The sequence below is a fragment of the Suncus etruscus genome, chromosome 10 (genome assembly GCF_024139225.1).
Source record: "Suncus etruscus isolate mSunEtr1 chromosome 10, mSunEtr1.pri.cur, whole genome shotgun sequence".
NCBI lineage: Eukaryota > Metazoa > Chordata > Mammalia > Eulipotyphla > Soricidae > Suncus > Suncus etruscus.
Genome location: NC_064857.1, coordinates 82,688,396 through 82,707,616, shown reverse-complemented (window position 1 = coordinate 82,707,616; position 19,221 = coordinate 82,688,396). Strand labels below are relative to the sequence as shown.

At 38.8% G+C, this 19,221-nt stretch overlaps 2 protein-coding genes and 1 pseudogene across 2 annotated transcripts in view; 2 read left to right on the top strand and 1 right to left on the bottom strand.

Moving 5' to 3' along the window:
• ATP5F1A (ATP synthase F1 subunit alpha) overlaps nucleotides 1–19,221 on the bottom strand; it is a 521,274-nt gene that overhangs the window by 345,313 nt on the left and 156,740 nt on the right. The gene's annotated exons all lie outside the window — the stretch shown is intronic.
• LOC126020102 (E3 ubiquitin-protein ligase RNF165-like) overlaps nucleotides 1–19,221 on the top strand; it is a 205,977-nt gene that overhangs the window by 128,564 nt on the left and 58,192 nt on the right. The window lies entirely within an intron of this gene.
• Nucleotides 16,287–16,401, top strand: LOC126021348 (uncharacterized; annotated as a pseudogene).

Here is a 19,221-nt window from a genome sequence, read left to right as displayed (position 1 = left end):
GCTATTATCCTAGGCAAGACTTTTTCTTGTAGGTTTTGGTATCAAGCAAAACCAAACAGGCGGAGTTAAGAAGAGAAAACAGAAACAAGACAATATATATATTCTATATATATACTACATATATATGTACTCACATATATATAAAAGAAAATAAATAAAAATAAGTTTAAAAATATTAAGGTAACAAACTGATGCAGGAGACTACCTTACATTTAGGGATAAACAGGTTAAGAGCTAGAATTATATAGGTCTTAAACTTATAAAGGAAATATAGGCTTCCCCATTGTCTTTTGAAATTTTTTTGTGGGGAATGAAATCCTGAGCACATTTTTATCACACATCCTGGTCTTGTTGAGATTGAGAAATGATTTGCTGCAGAAAGGGCTCGGGTAGAGTTCTTGTACTAGGTAACCTTCTGGAGCTGGGTTCGGTATCAAACAACAGTCCACATTTGGGTGGGGGTGAGAAGGAGGGCCATCAAGCATGAGTCAGCAGGGGTATTGGTTGTAGATTCTTGCCGGGTGATGAGATGTGAGGCTGACTGGGTGTCCATTCACTTGGGAGCTGGGTGATGGCTGATTGAGGCAGGAGGTTGGTCTTGACACCTAATGGGTTAAGGACTGAGGGTAAAGAGTGTTAATAAGGTGGGATATCAGATTGTAAATGTGAGGTGAAGGGATAGTAGGATTTCTGTAGGCAGGGAGGAGGGATGGTATATAGGAGGGGCTATATACATTATAGACATGGATTGTTTACAATTTAGGTTTGGCTCTCAGAGAGGAGCCCTCTATGTATTCATACCTACATAAAACATACAATAGTGATCTGTTCTTTTTTTTTTTTTTTTTTTTTTTTTTTTGTGGTTTTTGGGTCACTCCCGGCAGTGCTCAGGGGTTACTCCTGGCTCCATGCTCAGAAATTGCTCCTGGCAGGCACGGGGGACCATATGGGACGCTGGGATTCGAACCGATGACCTCTTGCATGAAAGGCAAACGCCTTACCTCCATGCTATCTCTCCAGCCCCCAGTGATCTGTTCTTAAACTGTTGTTAGAGGTCTGACCCTAATAGGATGGGCCTGAGCTCTTAAGGACTGGTTGAATAAAGATAAATAATTAGCTTAGGTATAGCTTAAGGAAAAGAGGAAGGAAGAGCAAAAGATGAGAACAAACAAATAGATAAATATAGTAAAAATAAGGTTAAAAACTAATAAATCAAGATGATGATGAGGAAGAAGAGGTAAAAGAAGAAAGGGGAGAAAGAGAAGTAGTGAGAAGAGAGAAGAAAGGAGAGAAAAAGGAAATATTAATTTGCCCAAACATGCTCAATGAGTAGTAGGTCCTGTAATATAAGTCTGTAGTTTGCAGTTGATTGTTTCAGTGGTCTGGATGGTCACATGCTTTATGTCCCAATAGAGGTTATAAATAAGAGAAAAAGGGTATATTGGAGTGTTTTATCTAGACATTTTCATAATACAAACTGAATATGTTATCTAGTGTGACTGAGTGCCAAATTAGGGTATCCATCCTTTGGGCAGAGAAGCTGAGAGGTTATTTTAAATCTAATAATATTAAGACAATAAAACACATTGTTATGAAAAGCTTCCAATCATGTTCTTCACCTGTAATCCTGTATAAGATCCCTAAGACAGTATAGGCCTTTGCAGTATAAGGCTGATTACATACCTGTTTGCTCCCTATTAGACAGTTGTATTTGTATTTGTTCCTGGAGTATTAAATGTATATATGGTGTATATTCTAAGTACCTCTGAAAAGTGCTATCATTCTGTGTTTATCCTTCATCTTCTGGCTTACTTTATTTAACATAATATTTTGTAGATCCATTCATGTTGCTGCAAAGTCTATGATTGTATCATTTCTAACTGTTATGTAGTATTCCATTGTGTATAAATACCACATCTTCATGATCCACTCATCTATTGTTGGACATCGAGGCTGGTTCCAAATCTTGGCTATTGTGCTGAGCGCTGCGATAAATAATGGAGTGCACACATACTTTGGGATGAATGTTCTTCCAACTTGGGGATAGATACCCAGGAGAGCAATTGCTGGGTCATATGGGAGCTCAATTCTAAGTTTACTGAACACTCTCCACACTGTTTTTCATAGCGGTTGGACCAGGCAGCATTCCCATCAGCAGTGGATGAAAGTTCCTTTCTTACCACATCTCCGCCAACAGAGATTGTTTCCGTTATTTTTGATGTGAGCCATCCTCACTGGTGTAAGGTGGTACCTCATTGTTGTCTTGATTTGATTACCCTAATGATGAGTGAAGGTGAGCATGTTTTCATGTGTCTGTTGGCCATCTTTCGTTCTTTCTCAGATAAGTGTCTATTCATTTCTTCTCCCCATTTTTCTATGGCTTTATTAGATTTTTTGGAGCTCACCTTTCTGAGTGCTTTGTATATCCTAGATATCAGCTGAGGTGTTGAGTGAAAATTTCTTTCCTTTCCATTAACTGTCTTCTAGTATTAAGTAGGGTTTCTTTTGCCATGCAGAAACTTTTTAATTTGATGTATCCCATTTATTTAGATTTGATGCAAAAGTTCTTGCCATTGGCATTCTATCCTCAAAGACTTTTTTGATATATAGGTCTTCTAGTATTCTGCCTATTTTTTCCTCAATAAACTTTATGGATTCGGGTCTGATTCAAGGTCTTTAATCCATTTTGAGTTGACTTTTGTGTAAGGTGTGAGGTATGGATCAAATTTTAATTTCTTACTGTCCAGTTGTTCCAACACCATTTGTTGAAGAGACTGTCTTTGTTCCATTTCAAGTTCTTGGCTCTTTTGTCAAATATTGGTTGGTTGTATATTTGGGGATTTATCTCTGAATATTCTGTTCTAACCCATTTATCTGAGACTGAGACTCTGTCTTTGTTCCAGTACCATGCTGTTTTGATCACTATGGCTTAATAGTAAAGCTTCTGGTTAGGTAAAGAGATGCCACCTAGCTTCTGGTTTTTCAGTATGTATTTGGCTAACCTGGGTCTTTTGTGGTTCCAGATGAATTTTATAATTGAATGTTCTAAATCCTTAAAAATGATGTCTGCACAAAGAATGAGAACAATCAGTGCTGGCGGGGATGTGGAGAGAAAGGAACTCTTATCCTCTGCTGATGGGAATGCCGTCTAGTCCAACCTCTATGGAAAACAATATGGAGATTCCTCCAAAAACTGAAAACTGAGCTCCCATTTGACCCAGCTATTTCACTCCTAGGGATATACCTTAGGAACACAAGAATACAATACAAAAACCCCTTCCTCACACCTATATTTATTGCAGCACTATTCACAATAGCCAGGCTCTGGAAACAACCAAGATGCCCTTCAACAGATGAATGGCTAAAGAAACTGTGGTATGGGCCCGGAGAGATAGCACAGCAGCGTTTGCTTTGCAAGCAGCCGATCCAGGACCAAAGGTGGTTGGTTCGAATCCCGGTGTCCTATATAGTCCCCTGTGCCTGCCAGGAGCTATTTCTGAGCAGACAGCCAGGAGTAACCCCTGAGCAACGCCGGGTGTGGCCCAAAAACCAAAAAAAAAAAAAAAAAAAAACCCCCACAAAACTGTGGTACATATATACATATACACAATGGAATATTATGCAGCCATCAGGAGAGATGAAGTCATGAAATTTTTCTATACGTAGATGTACATGGAGTCTATCATGCTGAGTGAAATAAGTCAGAGGGAGAGAGAGACACACACAGAGTAGTCTCACTCATCTATGGGTTTTAAGAAAACTAAAAGTCATTTTTGCAACAATCCTTAGAGAACTGAGAGGAGAGCTGGAACTTCCAGCTCACTTCATGAAGCTCACTACCAAGAGTGGTGAGTGCAGTTATAGAAATAACTACACTAGAACTACCATAATCATGTGAATGAATGAGGGAACTGGAAAGCCTGTCTAGAGTACAGGTGGGGGTAGGGTGGGATGAAGGGAGATTTGGGACATTGGTGGTGGGAATGTTGCACTGGTGAAGGGGGGTGTTCTTTACATGACTGAAACCTAATCACAATCATATTTGTAATTGATGTTTAAATAAAGAAAATAAAGAAAAAATGATGTCTGAATTTGGATAGAGATTGCATTGCATCTGTAGATAAGTTTAGGAAAATAGTCATTTTGACTATGTTGATCCTTCCTAGCCGTGAGCATGGGATGTTCTTCCATTTCCTTAGGTCCTCTTCCATTTCTTTCTGGAGTGTTTTTTTTGTTTTTGTATTTGTTTTTGTTTTTGAAGTTTTCATGGTATAGGTCCTTCACTTCTCTTGTAAGGTTGACACCTAGGTATTTGATATTTTTGAATACTATTTTAAATAGGATTGTCTTCTTAATCTCTTTCTCCTCTACTTCGTTATTTGTATAGAGGGATACTACTACTGTCTTTTGTGTATTGACTTTGAAGCTGGCCACTTTGCTGTATTAGTTAATTATTTTTAGGAGTTTTACTGTGAACTCTTTAGGGTTTTCGATGTATATCATCATATCATCTGCAAAAAGATAGTTTCAGTTCCTCTTTCCCTATTTGGATTCCTTTGATTTTCTTCTCTTATCTGATTGCTATTGCTAGGATTTCTAGAACTATATTGAATAAAAGTGGAGAGAGTAGACAGCCTTGCCTAGTTCCTGACCTTAGTGGAAATGCTTTCAGTTTTTCACCATTAAGGATAATATTGGCTGTGTGATTTTTAGAGATAGCTGTAACTATCTTGAGGAAGGTTCCTTCCAGCCCTATTTTGCTGAGTGTTTTCATCATGAATGAGTGTTGGATTTTGTCAAACACCTTCTCTGCATCGATTGATATAATTATGTGATTTTTTGTCTTTCTTGTTGATGTGGTGTATGATGTATGATTTGTGTATGTTGAACCATCCTTGCATCCCTGGGATGAAACCCACTTGGTCATGGTGTATAATCTTTTTGATGTAGTGCTGGATTTGGTTTGCTAAGATTTTGTTGAGGATTTTTGCATCTATGTTCATTAGTGAGATTGGTCTGTAGTTTTCTTTCTTGGCAGTGTCTTTGCCATCTTTGGGAATGAGTGTGTTATTAGCCTCATAAAAGGATTTTAGGAAGGATTCCTGTCTTTTCAATGTTTTGGAAGTGCCTGTGGATCATTGGTAGTAATTCTTCTCGGAATGTTTGATAGAATTCACATGTAAAACCATCTGGACCTGGACTTTTGTTCTTGGGGAGTTTCTTAATTACTGATTCAATTTCCTCAGATATGATTGGCCTGTTTAGGCTTTCTACATCCTTCTTATCCAGTCTTGGAAGATGATATTTTTCCAGAAATCTATTGGTTTCCTCTGGGTTTTCTAACCTGACTGAGTATAGTTGCTCATAATAAGTCCCAATGATGTGTTGGATTTCTTGGGGTTCTGTTGTAATCTCTCCCCTTTCATTTGTGACCCTGTTTATTTGGGTGTTTACCCTCTTTTTATTTTGTGAGTCTTGCCAATGGTTTGTCAATCTTGTTTATTCTTTTGAAAAACCAACTCCTGGTCACATTGATTTTTTGTATTGTTTTCTTAGTTTCTATGTTGTTTATTTCTGCTCTGGTTTTTATTATTTCTTGTCTTCTGGTTGTGTTTGGGTTTCTTTTTTATTGTTAAATTATCTTTATTTAAACACCGTGATTACAAACATGATTGAGTTGTATGATTACAGTCATGTAGAGAACACCCCCCTTCACCAGTGCAAGATTCCCACCACCAATTTCCCAGATTTCCCTCCTCCCCACCCCACCCACACCTGTACTCGAGACAAGCTTTTTACTTCCCTCATTCATTCACATTGTTATGCTAGTTCTCAGTGTAGTTATTTCTCTAACTGCACTCATCACTCTATGTGGTGAGCTTCATGTCATGAGCTGCACCTACCAGCCCTCATTTCTCTTGTCTCTGAGATACTGCTAAAAATGTCTTTCATTTTTCTTTCTTTTTTTTTTTTTTTTTTTTTTTTTTTGGTTTTTGGGCCACACCCTGTGACGCTCAGGGGTTACTCCTGGCTATGCGCTCAGAAGTTGCTCCTGGCTTCTTGGGGGACCATATGGGACGCCGGGGGATCGAACCGCGGTCCGTCCTAGGCTAGCGCAGGCAAGGCAGGCACCTTACCTCCAGCGCCACCGCCCGGCCCCTTCTTTCATTTTTCTTAAAACCCATAAATGAGTGAAACTATTCTGCGTCTTTCTCCCTTTGACTCATTTCACTCAGCATAATAGATTCCATGTACATCCATGTATAGGAAAATTTTATGACTCTATCTCTCCTGACGGCTGCACAGTATTCCATTGTGTATATGTACCACAGTTTCTTTAGCCACTCATCTGTTGAAAGGCAAATTGGTTGTTTCTGGAGTCTGCCTATGGTAAATAGCTCTGCAATGAATATAGATGTGAGGAAGGGATTTTTGTATTGTATTTTTTGTGTTCCTCAGGTATATTCCTAGGAGTGGTATAGCGAGATCGTATGGGAGCTCAATTTCCAGTTTGTGGAGGAATCTCCATATTGCTTTCCATAAAGGTTGGACTAGATGGCATTCCCACCAGCAGTGAAAAAGAGTTCCTTTCTCTCCATATCCCCACAAGCTCTGCTTGTTTTCCTTCTTTGTGAAGTGTGCCAATCTCAGTGGCGTGAGGTGGTACCTCATCGTAGTTTTTAGTTGCATCTCCCTGACGATTAATGATGTTGATCATCTTTTCATGTGCCTTTTGACCATTTGCATTTCTTCTTTTACAAAGTGTCTGTTCATTTCTTCTCCTGTGTTTGTGTTTCTTTGCTGCTATTTTTCCAGCTTCTTAAGGTGTCCCTTTAAATTGTTGATTTTGTCCTTCTATTCTTTCCTGACATATGCCTGTATTGCTATGAGTTTCCCCCTAATTACTGCTTTTTCTGTGTTCCATATATTTTGACAATTTGTCTCTTCATTATCGTTTGTCTCAAGGAATCCTTTTTATTTTTCCTTGAGTTCCTCTTTGGTCCAGCTGTTGTTGAGCAGCATGTTGTTTAATCTCCAGGTGTTAGGTTTTCTCCATAGCTTCTTTTTACAGTCAATCTTGATATCTGTTGCATAGTGATCTGATACGGTATTTCTAATAATCTTTATATTTGTGACTTTATGCAAGTTAGATTTATATCCTAAGGCATGGTCTATTCTAGAGAAGGTTCCATGAGCACTTAAGAAGAATGTGTATTCTGCTTTCTGGGGATGGAGGACCCTATATAAGTCTATTAGCTCTAGTTCTTCTAATTTCTTATTTAGGGCTCTTATTTCTTTGCTAGTTTTCTGTCTGGTGGATCTGTCTAGTGGTGATAGTAGAGTATTGAAATCTCCTACTATCACATTGCCTTCCATGTTTCTCTAGGTTTGTGAGCAAATGCCTTACATATTTTGCTGGCTCTGCGTTTGCTGCAATATTTATATTGACCAGTTAGTACTTCGTCATCTAGTGTTCCCCTGATCAGTAGGTAGTGACCCCCTTTGTCTCTGAGGTTTGTCTTGAGGTTTAATGCAATTTGGTCTAATATAAGAATGGCTGTCCCAGCTTTTTCTTGGTTTTCATTGTCTTGAATAATTGATTTTCATCCTTTTATTCTAAGCCTGTGTCTATCCTATACTTGTAGGTGTGTTTCTTGCAGGCAGCAGAAATCCAGTTTTTTGTTTTCTAATCCAAGTCTCTACTATGTGTCTTTTAATGAGACAGTTTAGTCCATTGACATTTAAGGAGATTATTTCTAGGGAGGGCTGTTGTGCAGTTGTATTGTGTAGGGTGGTTATTGTTACAATCAGGGATTTGGATTGTGTAATTCATCTCTGAGTATATAATTTAGATATTAGTATATCATTTAGATATTTAGGTGTTGTTTGTGCAAATAATGCAAGTTCTTTTTTGTCTGGGAATGTTTTTAGTCCTCCCTCCCACATGAATGAGAGTTTTGCTAGGTAGTGGACTCTAGGTTGGAAGTTTCTTTCATTCAGTTGTTTAAATATATCATTCCACTGTCTTCTTGCTTTAATTATTTTAAATGGGAGATCTGGTTTGATTCTTATGTTCCTATCTTTGTACTTGAGGGTTTTTTTTCCCTATTGCTTTAAGGAGTTCATCTTTCTCTTTTTTTTTTTTTTCCATTTGGATTATTATATGTCTTGGTGCTGGTTTATTGGGGTCTATTTTATTAAGAACTCTTCACCTCCTGGATCTGCACCAAAGATTCTTTCTAGAGGGTGTAAAAGTTTTTTTTTACCCTAACCACTTGTTATCCCCTTTTCCCTATTTCCTCCCCTTCTGGTTTTCCTACAATCCATAGATTATTTATTTTTTCTATGTTTGTTAAATACCTAACTTTTTCTTCTAATGCTTGACCTTTTATTTCCCTATTGGCTCCTCTGTCATTTTTGGTTTGTAGTATTTCTTCAAGTTCTTCTATGTGATTCTCCAACTATGTAACTCTGCTACTATGGCCTGCTAAGGAATTTTTTATTTCCTTTATTTCCATTTGTAAGGCCTCTCTCATGTTCTGTAAAAGTTCTTCTTTGAGTTTGTTGATTTGTTTGTCTATGGATTTCTTGAACTCCTAGCTAGTGATTCTATGATTTTTTTTGCAATGGCTTGCAATGTTGCTTTTAGGTCTTCTTCTACTGGGCCCGTGCATTTTGGTGGATTTGGGAACTTGCTAGAATTTCTCTCCATATGCCCAGTTGTTACTATCTTACTTAGTTTGCCCATATTTCTTTGCATTTGGTGGTTTGAGTTGGAGTGACTTCAGCCCCCTAGTTGCCAAGCTCTCTGTCCTCATTGGGCTTGTTGGTGAGAAAATGTAAGACTGATGATCTCTGAGGAGAGACTTTGTCTTTGAGGTAATGTCAATGTTTTAACTCTTAAAGGACTTTTTATGTAAATGTCTGACTTATCCTGTAAGATTTTATGATATGATAGCCATTTCTTACTTACATCACAGGAATGTGACTCAATCAAAATAGAATTGATAAGTTTTATTTGCTTTCTATAGTAAACTGTGAATTTTAATTCCATGGAAAAACCTTAAAAATACCATTTGAAAATGTAGACAATTTACTTCACTAAGTAAATTGCAGAAAAATGGCCTTTAGCAAAAAGAACTACAGTTCTCTCTTCTTCTTATAAGTTTTGGGCCACACCCAGCTCAGGGTTTGTTCCTGGTTCTGTGCTCAAGAATCACTCGTGAAAGGTCTTTGGGGACTATATGAATATGATGGGATTGAACCTCCAGACTGGTCATATGCAAGGCAAGCACCCTAACTGTTGTACTATCACTCTAGTCTCCAAAACTATATTTCTCAAACAAGATCAATGATACTTTGAAATTAGATGTGGATCAGTAATGTAGATGTAGCTATAAAAGAGTATGAAAATCAAACTATTATTTTTCTATAAATTCTTTCACATACACATAATCCAATCTAGGATGTCCATGGAAACACTCATGGATTTTGTATATCAGGATTCCATTCACAACATACCCATCAAACATGGTAAAATACCTTGATGCGTTTTATTTTTCTCACTTAAACAATGATAGATGATTAAATACATATTTATAGAGTCTTATGTTTCTATGAATTTATATGATCTATAAGAAAACACATTCATTTTGTGGTTAAAAATGTCTCCATTGTCACCGGATATGTCATTTCAGAGAAAGCAAGAAGAGCAAGATAAATTAGAAAATAAACACTCTTGAGTTATAATTTGTTCAGTATTGTACTATTTGGGTAATTGAAATTAAGGGCAAGAATTAATCATTTATCTTGATTTTTTCTCCTTGTACTATATTTCATGATAATCAAATATCCTGAGGAACAATTTTCTTCTTAGAAGAATTCTAGCTAATAAGTGAATAAGAAATGACAGAATTAGAAAAACACCATTTGTAACCCTAATTGATTAATTATCACTGGGTTAAGCTGCTAAATGAAAAATTACAGGAGAACTTTTTAATAAAGTAATCAAACTGACAGTCCCTTAATGCACCATTCAATGTGGTCATGAGTAGAGTGGCATCCTGTGATGTAAAAGAAAGCATGCAGGCCCCACTTCAAAATGGCCTTTGTACCACTTAACAAGAATGTCACTAAAAAGAGTTGACTTCTTTGTAATTCAAGGCACCACAATTAAAATTTTCATAAAATAAAGATTGTTGTTCACGTGTGGAATGTGGGTGTCAGCCCTTCCTAGGGGCCTGGTGGGCACCTGGGAGGTGGGATCCACCCAGGTGAGAGTCTTGACATCAATGGGCATATGGTGAGGGGGAGCAGGGACTGTTTGTCTGCCTTGGCATCACTCTTTCTTTATTCTTGAAAAACCCAATTTCCCTTCAAAAGTGACTATTTCTGGAGTTCTTGATGCAGTTCTATAAAGCTTCTCTGGCCTGAGCCCCTGCCCCCTGGGGTTGGTGGAATCAGAGAACTGAGCCAAATTCTGCAGTTGACCAGACCATTGGCTCTCTTTTATTTGCCTTGAATTTCCCATGTTTGAGACCTGTCTGGAGAAAGGGAAATAACAGCTCTGTTTCCCTTTAGGCATGTGGGTGGGAGCTCAGCTCTGGCCTGATGCCTTCAGTAGGACAACCCTCCTCCCCAATAGCCCTTTGGAACAGAGGATCCATCAGAGTAGCAGATGGCTCTGGGTCTCAGTAAACCTCACGGTGGCTTGTCTATCTCTTTCAGTCATAATCTGGCTCACTCCTCCCTCTCTCCTTACAGGGAATTTGTCAATATTATTCCCTCCACCTACCAGGAGCATGTTATATGGTCAGAAAACTTCCTTCTTGATTCTATTTTTAGGAAGATAAATCTTGTTGAATTTAGATCTTTATTTTCTTTTCTAAAATTCAGGTTAATGGTTGTAATACAGAAGTTGTTTATAGGCCTGTCATTCTAGTAGTTGGAAAAAAAGAAGAAATAAAAAAAGAGAAAAGATAAAAAAGGAACGAGGGGCAGGAGAGATAGCACAGTGGTAGGGTGTTTGCCTTGCATGCAGTCAATTCAAGATGGATGGTTGTTCAAATCCTGGCATCTCATCTGGTCCCCCAAGCCTTTTAGGAGTGGTTTCTGAGCACAGAGTTAGGAGTAACCCCTGAACGCTGCCAGATGTGACCCAAAGACCAAAATAAAAAAATAGGAAAGAAAGAAAGAGGTAGAGAAGGATGGAAGGAAGGGAAAAAAGGAATGAAGGAAGGAAAGAAGAAAGGAAGGAAACGGAACAAATCAAATGGGCTGAGAGGGAACTATGGGGCAGACCAGGGAACTTCTGTCTGAAAGGAAGATTGACCTTTTCCATTTGGGAGTGACTGGATCCACCCAGGTGACTTCATGTTGTGTGACATCATTACAGATGTCACAAGACTCCTCAGGGAGCCATGAACATTAAGACACACAGACATGAATGGCACCTTCTGGAGCCCAGAGTGGCTAAGATCGAATGAGGTGATCAGGGAAGTCTTCCTGGAGGAGCCATCATGGTGGCCCTGCTTTAAAATCTTTTCAGGTGAATGTTGGGGCAGCAGGCTGGGGAGAGACTTGGAGTAAAAAGTTCCTATGAGTCTGAAGGTGCGAAAGAACTCAGAAGGTGGGGCTGGTGGGATGGATTCAGAGGAGGTGCCTAGGATCTACCTTAGAGGAAAGAGGGAACCACTGAGGCAGCCTGTGGAGGCACTACCAGGGAGGCTGCTGACTCAGAAAATCCTCAGTCTATTCTGAGGATGGATCGAGAGATCACTGAGGGGAGAGCAGGGGTAGGGGCTCTGCCAATAGTCAACTGTAGCGTGACTACCTCTTGGGCCAACCTGCCACCTACCCAGAGCCTGGGTGGGGTTAGCTGCCTGACCCACACTATGTCTGACCTATATCCCATGTACAGCACCATGAGACACATATGAAGGTCTCCCTCAGCAATGCTTGTATCCAGAGTTCAGCTCTACATCTTTGTTTTTCTTTTTTGTTCAGTTGATATCACATCCAGTGATGCTTGGGGGTCACTGGGACCTTTGGTTTATGGAGAAAACCCAGGTCTTCTGCCTGCAGAACATGTATTTGGCCCTTTGAACTACCTCCCTGACTCCCTTTAAAGCTCCGTGACCAACACCTTCCATAATATTTATTCTTAGCTAACTGGAATCATGGCATTTAGTTTCTGTAGCTAAGGGAAGCGAGTGGCACAGACAGAGTGGCATAGTAGGGCATAGAAAAAGGGGCATTGATGAGATGTACAGGTATTCCTGAGCACACTGTCTTAGTCAGGGTTTATAAACTGGGAACATTCCAGACCATCCTATTATGTCTTTAGAACCCACAGATCTGCTTAGAAATTATTGTGAGATTATAGGGAGCCTTTAATCTCATTGTCCATGGTTTAATTGATTTCCATCCTTTGTGGACTCAATAAGATTCCTGACATTTGACATAAGGTATTGATAGGGCTGGACCTGCCTGGCACCGTGAGCCAGGTCTAGGGTCATTCAAGGCCTTCCACAATAGCCAAACAAATGAAAATCCATCACAAAAGAAGTATACACAGACCCCTGCTTAGAAAGTACACATGTTCCTTTCCTGTTGGTCACTGACAGGTTTTTTGTGAAGTTACCTTAAACATCATTTCGTCAGTTGTTCAGGTTAATGACAGTAGTCAGCAATGAACTCCTAGATACTTTGCATCTGTCTTTGATTTTCGTTTTTAGGAACACACACAATTTTACATTTACCAAATATCATTTACAAATACTAAATAGTATGTGACAGGTGCTGGCCGAGGAAAATTTCCTATGATGAATCTTAGAGTAGAAAGTGACAAATTGGTGAGATTACTAACTGGGAGAAACAGGGGACCTGTTGCCTTTGCGTATTTCTCTTCTCTTTTGTCTCCTGAACCTCTCCTGAGAGGGCCAAGAAAGGCCCAGGAAAAACTCTCTCCTAGAGGCTCCAGAAGAGCACAGCTGCTCCGCTTCGCTTCATGGCCACACACTATTTCTAACTAATATAGCCCAACAAAACAGGCAGAAAAACTACACTACAAGCATGACAATGGGGGAAACCTCACAGGCAAACATCATGCACAGAGAATGACGATGATATCTTTGATTAACCCCCAAATACCGACCATCTGATTAATCTCTCAGATAAGAAATTTAGAATAGAAATATGGAGGACCCTCATGAAAATCATAGAAAACATAGCTCTAGCTGAAAAGAACACAAAGATAGAAATCAGAAAACACAAAACAAAAATAACAGATCTAAGAAACATGGTAGCAGAACTGAAAACCTCAATGAAAAGCCTTCCAACAGGGTAACAGCAGTCAAAGACAGAAACAGTGAACTGGAAGATCAAAAGCAGAACAACTCCTTACAGCAGAAGAGATTAGAAAAGAACCTTAAGGCAAAGGATCATACAATGAAAAAAGTATTCAAAGAATATGAACAGATAAAAATAGAAGTCAACAGAAACTCAACAGAAACAACATAAGAATCACTGGAGTCCCAGAGATCTAGGAAGGGGATTCCCAGGAAGAACCAACAGTCAAAGACATCATCACAGAGAAATTCCCAAAGCTAAAGACTGCATGCAATAAAATCCTGCATGCCCGAAGAGTATCAGCTAAGAGACCTGAAGAAAAACACCCCAAAATACATCCTATTCACAATGACAAATCCTACAGATAGTGATAGAATATTGAAAGCCGCAAGGTCAAAAAGGGAAATCACATTCAAAGAAGCATCCTTAAGATTTACAGCAGACATATCACAAGAAATTCTCAAGGCCAGAAGACAGTGGTGGGATATTGTGACAAGACTGAATGAAATAGATGCTTCACTTAGAATACTGCACTCAACAGGATACAAAAGCCACCCACTGAGTGGAGAAACTACTCACCCAATACCCATCAGATAAGGGGCTAATATCCAAAATATTCAAGGCACTGACAGAACTTTACAAGAAAAAAACATCTAATCTCATCAAAAAATGGAGAGAAGAAATGGACAGACACTTTGATAAAAAAAAAAATGGCCAAAAGGCACATGAAAAAATGCTCCACATCACTAATCATCAGGGAGATGCAAATCAAAACAACTATGAGGTACCACCTCACACCACAGAGATTGGTACACATCACAAAAATGAGAACAAGCAGTGTTGGTGGGGATGTGGAGAGAAAGGAACTCTTATCCACTGCTGGTAGGAATGCCATCTAGTTCAACCTTTCTGGAAAGCGATATGGAGATTTCTCCAAAAACTGAAAATTGAGCTCCCATACGATCCAGCTATACCACTCCTAGGAATATACCCTAGGAACACAAAAATACAATATAAAAATCCCTTCCTTACACCTATATTATTGCAGCACTAATTACCATAGCAAGACTCTGGAAACAACCAAGATGCCCTTCAACAGATAAATGACTAAAGAAACTGTGGTACATATACACAATGGAGTATTATGCAGCCATCAGGAGAGATGAAGTCATGAACTATTCCTATACATGGATGTAAATGGAATCTATTATGCTGAGTGAAATAAGTCAGAGAGAGAGAAAGACACAGACTGGTCTCATTCATCTATAGGTTTTAAGAAAAATGAAAGATAATTTTGTAATAATTTTCAGAGACAAAAGAGAGGAGGGCTGGAAGTTACAGCCCACTTTATGAATCTCACCACAAAGAGTGATGAATGTAGTTAGAGAAATAACTACATTTCAAACTATCCTAACAATGAGAATGTATGAGAGAAATAGAAAGCCTGTCTAGAGTATTGGGGGTGGGTGGGATGGGAAGGAGGTGTATTTGGAACATTAGTGGTAAGAATGTTGCACTGGTGATGGGGGGTGTCCTCTTATATGACTGAAACCCAACCACAATCATGTTTGTAACTAAGGTGTTTAAATAAAATATTACTAAAAAAAAAAGAAATTACTGAAAAAAAAAAAGAATAATACTGCACTCAGCCCGACTCACATTCAGCTTTGAAGGAAGAATACATAGCTTCATGAATATAAGAAACAGCTCAGAAACTTCACAGATGCTTAAAGGAAAAACTGAAAGGTTTACTTTAAGACAAGACAGGCCAACAAACACACCAAACATACACAAAGAGGACATTAAATCTCATGACAATCTTCTCTCTCAATGTCAATGGACTAAATGCACCAATTAAGAGACAGGGAATGGCTAAATGGATCAAAAAAATGAATCCAACCTTCTGCTGCCTACAAGAAACACACCTTAATAGTCAGAACAAACATAGACTCAAAATCAAAGGCTGGAGGAAAACCATCCAAGCAAACAACACCCTTAAAAAAGCTGGGGTGGGCATATTAATCAAACAACACAAACTTAAGACTCAGAAAAGTTGTAAGGGACAAAGATGGACACTTTGTACTAATCAAGGGATATGTGCAACATGAAGAAATAGCACTACTAAACATACACAAACCCAATGAGATACCAGCACAATATTTAATACAATTATTGACAAATTTTAAAGAAGATATCAATAATAACACAATAATTGTGGGAGAACTCAACAAAGCCCTGTAAACACTTGATAGGGCCACCAGACTGAAACCCAAAAAATATATACTAACCTTGAAAAGAGAAATGGAAGAAAGTGGTCTAGTAGAGATATGTAGAACACTCCATCCCTGGAAACCTGGATATATATTCTTCTCCAATGTACATGGGTCATTCTCCAGGATAGACCACATGCTGGCACATAAAACATACCTCCATAAAATCGAGGATAGAAATTTTACAGACCAATATCCCTGATGAATACAGATGCAAAGATCCTCAACAAAATCCTGGCAAATAAAAATCCAATGCCTCATCAAGAAAATCATTCACTACGATCAAATAGTTTTCATCCCAGGAATGCAAGGATGGTTTAACATCCGTAAATCTATCAAATCTATTAACAACATCAACAACAAGAAAAATAGAAATCACATCATCATATCATTTGATGCAGAGAAAGCATTTGATAAGATCCAACACCCATTTTTGATTAAAAAATCTCTCAGCAAGATGGGAATGAAAGGAACCTTTCTCAATATAGGTAAGGCCATCTACCACAAGCCAATGGTAAATATTAACCTCAACAGAGAAAAACTAAAAGCCTTTCCTCTAAATTCTGGTACAATTCAAGGCAGTGCTCTCTCAACACTCTTATTCAACATCGTACTGAAAGTCCTTGCTAAAGCTATTAGGCGAGAAAAAGATATCAAGAAAATCCAGTCTACGGCCATACCACCCTGAACGCGCCCGATCTCGTCTGATCTCGGAAGCTAAGCAGGGTCGGGCCTGGTTAGTACTTGGATGGGAGACCGCCTGGGAATACTGGCTTAAAAAAAAAAAGAAAAGAAAAGAAAAAAAGAAAATCCAGATAGGAAAGGAAGAAGTCAAGCTCTCACTATTTGCCGATGACATGATATTCAACATAAAAAACCCTAAAGACTTTACCAAAAAACTTCTAGAAATAATAGATTTATATAGCAATGTGGCAGGCTACAAAATTAACACACAAAAATTAATAGCCTTTTTATACACCAATAATGATAGGGAAGAAATGGACATTAAGAAAACAACCCCATTCACATTAGTGCCCCACAAACTCAAATATCTTGGAGTCAACTTGACTGAAGACGTGAAGGTCCCATACAAAGAAGACTATAAAACCCTTCTCCAAGAAATAAGAGAGGAAATAACACACCCTGTTCATGGATTGGCAGGATTAACATAATTAAAATGGCAATGCTCCCCAAAGCATTGTACAGATTTAATGTGATCCCTCTAAAGATACCCATGACATTCTTCAAAGAAGTGGATCAAACACTTATTAAGTTCATCTGGAACAATAAACACCCTCGAATAGCTCAAGCACTCCAAGGGAAAAAGAAAATGGGACGCATTACTTTCCTCAACTTTAAACTGTACTACAAAGCAATAGTTATCAAAACAGCATGGTATTGGAATAAAGACAGACTCTCAGATCAGTGGAATAGACTTGAGTTTTCAGACAATGTTCCCCAGACATACAATCACATAATCTTTGACAAAGAAGCAAGAAATCCTAAGTGGAGAAGGGAAAACCTCTTCAACAAGTGGTGCTGGCAGAGCTGGTTAGCCACTTGCAAAAAAGTGAAAATAGACCCCCAGTTAACATCATGTATGAAGGTAAAATCCAAATGGATTAAAGACCTTGATATCAGACCTGATACCATAAGGTATATAGAATAACACATAGGTAAAACACTCCATGACATTGAGACTAAAGGCATCTTCAAAGAGGAAACTGCACTTTCCAAACAAGTGGAAGCAGAGATCAATAGATGGGAATACATTAAGCTGAGAAGCTTCTGCACCTCAAAAGAAATAATGCCCAGGATACAAGAGCCACTCACCATGTGGGAGAAACTATTCACCCAATACCCATCAGATAAGGGGCTAATATTCAAAATATACAGGGCACTCACAGAACTTTACAAGAAAAAAAACATCTAATCTCATCAAAAAATGTGGAGAAGAAATGAACAGACACTTTGATAAAAATAGAAATAAAAATGGCCAAAAGGCACATGAAAAAGTGCTCCTCATCACTGATCATTAGGGAGATGCAAATCAAAACAATGATGAGATACCATCTCACACCACAGAGATTGGCACACATCACAAAGAATGAGAACAATCAGTGCTGGCGGGGATGTGGAGAGAAAGGAACTCTTTTATTTTATTTATTTATTTATTTATTTATTTATTTATTTATTTATTTATTTATTTATTTTTGGTTTTTGGGCCACACCCGGCAATGCTCAGCAGTTATTCCTGGCTGTCTGCTCAGAAATAGCTCCTGGCAGGCACGGGGGACCATATGGGACACTGGGATTCGAACCAACCACCTTTTTGTTCCTGGATCGGCTGCTTGCAAGGCAAACACCGCGGTGCTATCTCTCTGGGCCTGAGAAAGGAACTCTTATCCACTGCTGGTGGGAATGCCGTCTAGTCCAACCTCTATGGAAAGCAATATGGAGATTCCTCCAAAAACTGGAAATTGAGCTCCCATTCCACCCAGCTATTCCACTCCTAGGAATATACCCTAGCAACACAAGAATACAGTACAAAAACCCCTTCCTCACACCTATATTTATTGCAGCACTATTCACAATAGCCAGGCTCTGGAAACAACCAAGATGCCCTTCAACAGCCGAATGGCTAAAGAAACTGTGGTACATATACACAATGGAATATTATGCAGCCATCAGGATAGATGAAGTCATCAAATTTTCCTATACTTAGATGTAAATGGAGTCTATCATGCTGAGTGAAATAAGTCAGAGGGAGAGAGAGACGCAGAGTAGTCTCACTTATCTATGAGTTTTAAGAAAACTAAAAGTCATTTTTGCAACAATCCTTAGAGACAATGAGAGAAGAAGGGCTGGAACTTCCAGCTCACTTCATGAAGCTCACCACAAAGAGTGGTGAGTGCAGTTATAGAAATAACTACACTGAGAACTATCATAATCATGTGAATGAATGAGGGAACTGGAAAGCCTGTCTAGAGTACAGGTCGGGTGGGATGGAGGAAGATTTGGGACATTGGTGGTAGGAATGTTACACTGGTGAAGGAGGGTGTTATTTACATGACTGAAACCTAATCACAATCATATTTGTAATCAAGATGTTTAAATAGGGCCTGGAAAGATAGCACAGCAGCGTTTGCCTTGCAAGCAGCCGATCCAGGACCAAAGGTGGTTGGTTCGAATCCCAGTGTCTCATATGGTCCCCCGTGCCTGCCAGGAGCTATTTCTGAGCAGACAGCCAGGGGTAGCCCCTGAGCAACTCCGGTTGTGGCCCAAAAACCAAAAAAAAAAAAAAAAAAAAAAAAAAAGTTTAAATAAAGAAAAAAAATATTGAAAAAAAAAAAAAACCCTGCTCCAAGAAATAAGAGGAAATACATACCCTGTTCATGAATTTGTAGGATTAACATAATTAAAATGGCAATACTCCCCCAAAGCATTGTACAGATTTAATGCATCCCTCTAAAGATACCCATGACATTCTTTTTTTTTTTTTTTTTTTTGGTTTTTCGGGCCATACCCGTTTGATGCTCAGGTTTACTCCTGGCTAAGAGCTCAGAAATTGCCCCTGGCTTGGGGGAACCATATGGAACGC